This window comes from Equus quagga, chromosome 2, assembly GCF_021613505.1.
Source record: "Equus quagga isolate Etosha38 chromosome 2, UCLA_HA_Equagga_1.0, whole genome shotgun sequence".
NCBI classification, from domain to species: Eukaryota; Metazoa; Chordata; class Mammalia; order Perissodactyla; family Equidae; genus Equus; species Equus quagga.
In genome coordinates, this window is record NC_060268.1 from 23,945,540 (window position 1) to 23,956,228 (window position 10,689).

Here is a 10,689-nt window from a genome sequence, read left to right on the forward strand (position 1 = left end):
ATTTACCCAAGGTATACAAGGCTGGTTCAACATTCAAAAATCAATTAATGTAATCCATCACATCAACAGGCTAAAAAATAAAAATGACATGATCATATCAATAGATGTCAAAAAAGCATTGACAAATTCTAATACCCATTCATAATAAAAGCTTTCAGTAAACTAGAGATAGAAGGGAATTTCCTCAATTTGATAAAGAATATCTACAAAAAATCTACAGTTAAAATCATACTTAATGGTGAGAAACTAGCAGCTTTCCCTTAAGATCAAGTACATGGCAAGGATGTCCCCTCTCACAACTTCTTTTAACGTCATACTGAAATTTCTAGCTAATGCAATAAGACAAAAAAGATAAAAGTTATATGGATTAGGAAGGAAGAAAAAAAACTCTTAATTTGCAGATGACACGATTCTCTATGTAGAAAATCTGAAAGAATGGACAAAAAAACTGCTAGAACTAATAAGCAATTATAACAAGGTTACAGGATAGAAGGTTAATATACAACAGTCAATCACTGTCCTCTATACCAGCAATGAACAAGTGGAATTTGACACTAAAAACACAATACCACTTACATTAGCATAAACAAAAATAAAATAGATATATAAATCTAGCAAAATATACACAAGACCTATATGAGGAAAACTACAAAACTCTGATGAGTGTCATCAAAAAGAACGAAGGGGCCAGCCTGGTGGCCCACCAGTTAAGTTCACACACTCTGCCTCTGCAGCCTGGGGTTCACCAGTTCAGATGCCGGGCACAGACCTGCACACCACTCATCAAGCTATGCTGTGGCAGGCGGCCCACATATAAAACAGAGGAAGATGGGCACAGATGTTAGCTCAGGGCCAATATTCCTCAGCAAAAAGAGGAGGATTGGTGGTGGATGTTAGCTCAGGGCTAATCTTCCTCAAAAAAAAAAAAGAACCAAATAAATGAAGAAATGCTCATGAGCGGGTAGAATCAATCCTGCCAAGATTTCCTTTCTTTAGTTCATTGGTCCTAGAAATGCATTCTATTGGCACTAGAATGAAAGATTGTTTGTTTATCATATTGTTCCACGACTTTTAAATTGCTCTGTGGAGCCCCTGGAAGTGGAAAGGGAGAGAAGGGCAATGAATGAGGTATTCTCAGGCCCCCTAGTCTCTCACTTCAATCAGAAGAGCATATCTCTATCTGTTTTAGGTACACGCATAGGTATAAAAAGACATCCCTGGCCTGAAAAAAGTAAAAATTCTGACACTCACTGACGTAGAACAACTGCCTCCTTCAGAATATGAAGAAACTGAGGAACAGAAAGGGAAGAGACTGCAGGGGACCCTTCAGAGAGTCATCCCTAGACTTACGATTGGGATTTTGGTCTCCCAACTACCAGACCAGTACTCTTCCAAGATGCAACCCCTAAATGCAGCAAGAGGCCTTTAGTTCACCCAGCCACCTCCTTTCCCACAAGCTTGCAGCCCAAACTTCCTGGCCAAGTGGCCATCTGGCTACTCAGATGCCAACCTGGACAGAAAGTACACGGAATTCAACCTCTTCCCTTTCCCATCTTACATATGAAAGCATATGTACAAACAAAATATGTATCATATGACAGTCCATATAAAGCTTAAGAATAGCTGTCATAAACACCTGCCCTGCTCCAACCCAGGGCAATTCCACTCTGTTCTAAGTTAAATGCCCTCAACCCCTCCCCACCCCAGTCAGGTCTTCATTTGCTCCCCACCAGAGCACTTGGAGTCCATTCACCACACAAGACCCTCTCCTTTGTAGACTCTCCTCAGAACCCAGGGCTAGGATCCTCCTAGAACCAGGTTCTCCTGAAATCTGTCCAGCTGATGCTGAGATAACCTGATGGGCAATGAAACAAAGAAGTTCAGTGGGAGAAGGGCCCATCCTGTGTCCCAGAGGGAAGCTTAAGTGAGGATCAGGCCCAAGAGTGAGCTAAGAGACCCATCTTCGTAATGTAACCACCATTCTCCTCAAGCAGTGAGCTTTGAAGAAAGGGTAGATGAGGGAGTCACAAGTATTGGGTGTCACCCTTATCTTGGGACTCTTTTATGTTTCCTTTGAGAAACAACATGAGTTCCTTTATCAGCTCTCTGAAATAGCTGACTGAGAAGATAGAGAAAAGACCACTTCCGTCAAAATCAGAACCTCCTATGATCTTGATGAGGCTCATGATGAGAAAGTGATGAGCTTGAAACAAACATCTTTATCTAGTTTTCACTTCCTTCCAAGTTACTCTCAAGATCCATCTCCCAATTCAAGAAGGAGTCTGGAGAAAACTGGTCACTCACATCCTGCAATTTTTTAAAGGCAAATCATTAGACTAGTCAGGACTTCCCCAATCCCTACCTGACTAACAATCCCCCAAAAACTTCACACTAAAAAATGTCCAGACTTCACATAACCATTCCCATGGGCTACTGTGCTCAGAAGAAAATGCTTAAAAGGCATGTTGTTTACCTGGTGGGGGCCCAAAAGAAAAAAAAAGAAAGGAAGATAGGAACTAAATGAGTCACCCAACCACCCAACCCTACTTGTGTCTTCACAAAGCCCTCCTTTTCCTGAGTCCTGGTATGATCAGGGTCCTTGAATGGCAGGACCACTGTCTATTTCATGTTTATATCATCATCTGTCCCCCTTCCCCAGTAGATTCTAGACACTCTTTTGGAGCACTGGGGCCTGATTCTAAACCCTTGATACATCCCTACTGCCTTACTATCTATTCCCCACCCTAATGCTGTTTCAATTTCTTCCTATCTCCTGAGCTTGGCAAAATGTGGTTAACACTCCCCATCAACCATATTAATCTCCTAAACACTTCAGGAATGATATTCTGACTCCTGTTCATCACCTCCAAACCTCACAGAATCTAGTCCAGGTAATGAGTAGATTGCTGGTTGCTCTAAAGGTCCCACATTACATAATCAGAGGCAGCTTCTATAGGCATAAACTCAACAGTGAAATACAACCCACTATCAATGAGGGCTCCCCATTTGAAGTACTCTGCTAGGCTCCATGGTGTCAAAGATAAGTGTAATAAAGTCCCTGATTGAGAAGCTCGAATATCACATGAGCAGTAAATATAAAGAGAGTTACTTATAATACAATAAAAGATATAATAGATATAGCTATAAACTGCTATTAGAACATCAATAAGAAGCAATTTACTCTGCTTTAGTGAAGGAAGAAGGAAAAAAGAGGGATAATAGCACAAAAGATGAAAGGGAAGGAAATGAAGTTAAAATCTTTTAATGGCCTTGAATTATCCAGGAAGTGGTAAAAGTACTAACTTATACTACATTTCGTAAATCCAGACTTTTATTTTTTACTCTGCAGGGTAACCACTAAAAGAATAGAAAAATAGTGTATAACTAACAAGCTGTAAGATGAGGCAATTGGAATAATAAAAAAATACTTCATTAACCCAAAAGAAGGCAAATGGAAAGAATGGAAAGAAAAAGAACATGAAACAAGTGAAACAAATAGAAAACAAGTAGTAGGGTGATAAATCTAAAGTCAATTATATCAATTACTACCTAAAATGCATCCTAGTCTAATTAAAAGATAGAATTATCAGAATGAATTTTTTTAACTGTATGCTGCTTACAAGGGAAACCTCTTAAATATAATGATACCGAAAGGCTGAAAGTAAAAAGATGAAAAAATATGTGGCTTGCAAACACTAGAAAAGAAAAAAAGCTAATCTAACTGTACTAATATAAAACAAAACAAACTTGAAAGATACAAGTGTTACTAGAGATTTAAAAAGATATTTTATAATGCTAAAAGATCAATTCATTGAGAAGATATAAAATCCTAAGCCATATGCACCTAATAATGTAACTTTGGAATATATAAAGTAAAAAGTTGAAAAAGCTGAAAGGCTAGACAAGTCCACAATCACAGTGGGACACTTTAATACACCTCTACAGTAGTCCCTCTTATCTGTGGGGGATACACTCCAAGACGCCAGTGGATGCCTGAAACAGTGGATGGTAGTGAACTCTATACATACTATGTTTTTTCCTATACATACATACCTATGATAGTTTAATTTCTAAATTAGGCACAATAAGAGATTAACAGCAACTTCTCTTTGGCATATCCGAATTGCCAGCATCACTACTCTTGTGCTTTCAGGCCACAAGAGTAGCCCCAAAATAAAATAAAGGTGTAATTATTAAGTGAAATAAAGGTGACTTGAACATAAGCACTGAGACAGTGACCTGATAACCAAGATGGCTACTAAATAACTAATGGGTGGGTGGGTAGCACTAATGGGCGGGTGGGTGCATGGATACGCTGGACAAAGGCATGATTCATGTCCTGGGCAGGACGGAGTAGGACCATGCAAGGTTTCATCACAGTACTCAGAATGGCACAAAATTTAAAATTTATGAATTGTTTATTTCTGGAGTTTTCCATTTAATATTTTCAGAGTACAGTTGACCATGGATAAGTGAAACCATGGAAAGCAAAACCATGGATAAGGGGGAACTACTATATTTGTAACTGATAGAACAGGCAGACAAACAAATATCTCTGTATATACTGGATACCTTTTGTACCCTGTCTCCATCCTCTTGGCCCACATTTTTACTTCATTTATTGCAATAGCAATCTAGACAGGTGTAACCAGACAGCTCCTTGTCTCAACTGCACCATGCATCTGTCACTTTCTGCCCTGGAGTCTCTTTGCTGCCTCTACATGGAAGATTTGCAAGAATCTGCTTAGTTATTCTGATATATGCACAAAATCTATATGTACAAGAGAGTTAATGCCACCCAGAGCAGCCTTCAACCAATGAAGACAGGAGCCAGTGGATAATTATCCTCCTCTAAGATGTATCCTAAACAGATCACCAGCAGGTCCCCAGTGAAACCGAGCAGCACATGCTCATAGATGTAAACAGTTCAATAACATTCCATTGTCTTGTCATTTACTCCTCCTCTGTTTCATTCTTCCCAGCTCCCAATTCCTGTCCCTTGGGATCACTTCCCAAAATAAACTATCTGCGCACAAACCCTGTCTCAGACCCTGCTTTTGCGAGGAACTTAGGCTAATACAACAAGAATATAGAATACTTGTACAGCATAATTAACAAACTGACCTGACATATATAAAACGTAGCACCCAAACACTGCAGAAGCTACCTTCTTTTCAAGAGCATATGGAACATTTATCAGTATTGAGCATATTCTGAGCCAAAGAGCAAGTTGCAACACATTTTAAAGTATTGAATTCATACAGAGTCTTTCTCTGACCACAGTGGAATTAAGTTAGAAATAAAAAATAAAAGGACAACTGAGGCCATCCCAGTGGTACAGCAGTCAAGTTCACACATTCCACTTTGGTGGCCCGGGGTTCGCCAGTTCAGATCCCAGGCACGGACATATGCACCATTTGTCAAGCCATGCTGTGGCAGGCGTCCCACATAAAAAGTAGAGGAAGATGGGCACAGACGTTACCTCAGGGTCAGTCCTCCTCAGCAAAAAGAGGAGATTGGTGGTAGATGTTAGCTCAGGGCTAATCTTCATCAAAAAATAAAAATGAAAAATAGAGGACTAACTAAAAACTAACCAGCGTTTTGGGGGCCGGCCCCATGGCCACATAGTTAAGTTCATGCTCTCCACTTCAGTGGCCCAGGGTTTCACCAGTTCAGATCCTGGACACGGAGATGGCACTGCTCCTCAAGCCACGTTGAGGTGGCATCTCACATGGCACAGCCAGAGGCACTCACATCTAGAATATACAACTACTTACTGGAGTGCTTTGGGAAGAAGAAGAAAACAAAGGAAGATTGGCAACAGATGTTAGCTCAGGTGCCAATCTTTAAAACAAGAAATAATAGAGTGATGTCAGAGTCATGGTGGAGTAAGCTTGCCCAGGACTCTCTCCTCTCCAACATACAATAAAAAAGAGGAACCATATTCCAACAAAAAAAATATCCTAACAGCACAGGAATCCTCGGAGACCCACAGCAGCCAAACGACAGAGGGCAGAGAGGCTGGAGCCCCCTCTCAGAGGAGCTGCAACATGGTAAGAGAGAACTTCGCTCCCTCCCCTAAAGACTTGGATTGCTGCTGCAGGAGGCTCCATGAGGGAAGGAGTAGGGGAGGTGCCTCGCATCTGCAGGATCACCCAGGACTCCCACGGCCATGCAGCCCAGACAGAAACCCTCCAACAGGGGGAAGCTCTCTCGTGGGGTGACCTCAGCAAGCCAAGACCCCAGGACAGAAGATAGCCAGAGCTAATCCGGAAACCCAGTCTGCACACGAGAGAAGGTGCCCCTCCCTCCCCCAACCCTCGCTGTGCCGGCCATCTCGGCGAAGGCAGAGGGCTCAGAATATGCAGCTCTTGATCCCCATCTAGTGGCGACAGGCTGTAACTGCAAGTGAATAATAGCACTATGTGCAAAAACCGTTCTTCTGGCATCAAACAATTCATAAAAACTCCAGACCAAAGGGAAAATGAGCACCCAGAATTCTGCCCTGAGGACTCAGAAATAAGTAAACTAAACGAAAATGAATTCACAATAGCTACTGTCAGAAAACCCAATGAGGTAAAGGAAAATATAGAGAAACAAGTCAACAAGTTCTGGAGTTACTTCACAAAAGAGATTGAAACTACAGAGAAGAATCAATCAGAAATACTAGAGGTGAAAAATACAATGGATCAGATAAAACAGAATATGGATTCCCTGAGTGTCCGTGTGGATGCCATAGAGGAGCAAATCAGCATAATTGAAGATAGACAGGTTGAATGGCTCCAGACAGAGAAAAAGAGAGAATCAAGAATAAAAAGGAATGAAGAAAATCTCCGAGAAATAGCTGACTCAATGAGGAAATGCAATATAAGAATAATTGGAATCCCCATAGGCAACGAAAAGGAGAATGGAGCAGAAAGTGTGCTCAAAAGAATAATAGCAGAGCACTTCCCAAATCTAGAGAATGAGAGAGAAATATGTGTAGAGGAAGCTTTCAGGTATCCTAGATATGTCAATGTAAAAAGACCTACTGCAAGGCATATAGTAGTAAAACTGGCAAAAGTGAATGACAAAGAAAGAATACTCAGGGTAGCAAGGTAGAAGAAAATAACCTACAAAGGAACGCCTATCAGAATTTCAGCGGATTTCTCTGCAGAAACCTTACAAGTGAGGAGAGATTGGAATGACATATTCAAAACTTTAAAAGATAACAATCTTCAGCCAAGAATACTCTATCCAGCAAAAATATCCTTCAGATATGAGGGAGAAATTAAATCTTTCTCAGACAAACAAAAGCTAAAGGGCTTCGTAGCCACAAGACCCCTCCCCCCCAAGAAATCTTCAAGAAGGCCCTCATACCTGAAAAAAGAAAAAAAGAGAGAAAGGGGTCACAAAACACAGGGTAAGGAGACAAATAGATAGAATCAGAATAGGTTAGCAAATATACAACAATAGCATTAAGATAAAGGGAAGGAAAACACCAAAAACAAAGACAATCTTATCACTTTAACCACAAACTCGCAACACAAGTTGGAATAAGAGATGACAAGAATAACTTAGGAGGAAGGAGGAAAGGGACTGAATCAGTTTAGGCTAAGGAAACAAGAGGCCACCAGAAAATGGACTGTGTTATTCACGAAATTATGAATACAAACCTCAGGGTAACCACTAACCTTAAAAACAGAACAGAGACACAAAAAATAAGTAAGGAAATAAGAAACTGCCAATGTCACTGGGTAGGCCAAAACACACAGGACAAGAAACAAAGGTAATGCAGGAAACAAGTGACAGAATGACAGCATTAAGCCCTCATGCATCAATAATCACCCTCAATGTAAACGGATTGAACTCTCCAATAAGAAGACACAGAGTGGCAAGATGGATTAAAGAACAAGATCCAATAATCTGTTGCCTCCAGGAAACACACCTCAACTCCAACGACAAACACAGGCTCAGAGTGAAAGAGTGGAAGATGATAATCCAAGCTAATGGCAAACAAAAGAAAGCAGGTGTCACAATACTTATATCCGACAAAGTAGATTTCAAGATAAGGCAGGTGAAGAGAGACATAGAGGGTCATTATATAATGATCAAAGGGACACTACATCAAGAAGAAATAATGCTTATAAATATCTATGCACCCAACACAGGAGCACCAGAGGTCATAAAACAACCATTAACAAACCTAAAAGTAGATATTAAAAATAACACAATAATAGTAGGGGACCTCAACACCCTACTCACATCATTGGATAGATCATCCAGACAGAAAATCAACAAGGAAATGGTGGAATTAAATGAAAAGCTAAAACAGTTGGACTTAATAGACATATATAGAACACTCCATCCAAAAACAGCAGAATACACATTCTTCTCAAGTGCACAGGAAACATTCTCAAGGATAGACCATATGTTGGGAAACAAGACAAGACTCTATAAATTTTAAAAAAATGAAATAATAACAAGCATCTTCTCTGATCATAATGCTATAAAGCTAGAAATTAATTATAAGAAAAAAGCTGAGAAAGGTACAAAGATATGGAGACTAAACAATATGCTATTGAACAAGCAATGGATCATTGAAGAAATTAAAGAAAAAATCAAAAAATATCTGGAGACAAATGAAAATGATATCATGCCATACCAACTCATATGGGATACAGCAAAAGCTGTATTAAGAGGGAAATTCATCGCAATACAAGCACACATTACCAAACAAGAAAAATCCCAAATAAGCAACCTCAAATTACACCTAACTGAATTAGCGAAAGAAGAACAAACAAAGCCCACAGTCAGCAGAAGGAGAGAAATAATAAAAATCAGAGCAGAAATAAATGCTATTGAAACAAAAAAGGCAGTAGAAAGGATCAATGAAACAAAGAGCTGGTTCTTTGAGAAGATAAATAAAATTGACAAACCCCTAGCCAGTCTTAGAAAGAGAAAAAGATAGAAAGCTCAAATAAACAAAATCAGAAATGAAAGAGGAGAAATAACAACAGACTCCGCAGAAATACAACAGATTATAAGAGAACACTACAAAAAACTATATACCAACAAAATGGATAACCTAGAAGAAATGGACAAATTCTTAGACTTTTACAATCTCCCAAAGCTAAATCAAGAAGAAGCAGACAGTCTGAACAGACCAATCAAAAGGAAGGAGATTGAAACAGCAATCAAAAGCATCCCAAAGAATAAAACCCCAGGACCAGATGGCTTTCCTGGGGAATTCTACCAAACTTTCAGAGAGGATTTAATACCTATCCTTTTCAAGCGATTCCAAAAAATTAGGGAGGATGGAACACTTCCTAACACATTCTACGAGGCCAATATCACCCTGATACCAAAGCCTGACAGGACAGCATGAAAAAGAAGAACTACAGGCCAATATCACTGATGAACGTAGATGCAAAAATTCTCAACAAAATTTTGGCAACTCGAATTCAGCAATACATCAAAAGGATCATACATCATGATCAAGCGGGATTTATACCAGGGACTCAGGGATGGTTCAACATCCACAAATCAATCGTGATACACTACATCAACAAATTGAGGAATAAAAACCACATGATCATCTCAATAGATGCAGAGAAAGCATTTGACAAGATCCAACAGCCATTTATGATAAAAACTCCGAACAAAATGGGGATAGAAGGAAATTACCTCAACATAATAAAGGCCATATATGACAAACGCACAGCTAACATCATACTCAATGGGCAAAAACTGAGCGCCATCCCCCTGAAAACAGGAATGAGACAAGGATGCCCTCTATCACCACTCTTATTCAACATAGTACTGGAGGTTTTGGCCAGAGCAATTAGGCAAGAGAAAGGAATAAAAGGAATCCAAATAGGGAGAGAAGAAGTGAAACTCTTGCTGTTTGCAGACGACATGATCTATATGTAGAAAACCCCAAAGAATCCATTGGAAAACTTTTAGAAATAATCAACAACTACAGCAAAGTTGCAGGGTACAAAATCAACTTACATAAATCAGTAGCATTTCTATACTCTAATAATGAACTAACAGAAAAAGAACTCAAGAACACAATACCATTCACAATCACTACAAAAAGAATAAAATGCCTCGGGGTGAATTTAACTAAGGAAGTGAAGGACCTATACAACGAAAACTACAAAGCTTTCCTGAAAGAAATGGATGAGGACATAAAGAGATGGAAAGACATCCCATGTACATGGATTGGAAGAATAAACATAGTTAAAATGTCCATACTACCTAAAGCAATCTACAGATTCAATGCAATCCCAATCAGAATACCAATGACATTCTTTACAGAAATAGAACAAAGAATCCTAAAATTCATATAGAACAACAAAAGACCCCAAATAGCCAAAGCAATCCTGAGAAAAAAAAAAAAAGCTGGAGGCATCACAATCCCTGACTTCAAAACATACTACAAAGCTACAGTAATCAAAACAGCACAGTACTGGCACAAAAACAGGTGCACAGACCAAGGGAACAGAATTGAAAGCCCAGAAATAAAACCACACATCTATGGACAGCTTATCTTTGACAAAGGAGCTGAAGGCATACAATGGAGAAAAGAAAGTCTTTTCAACAAACAGTGCTGGGAAAACTGGAAAGCCACATGTAAAAGAATGAAAATTGACCGTTTTTTTTCACCATTCACAAAAATAAACTCCAAATGGATCAAAGATCTAA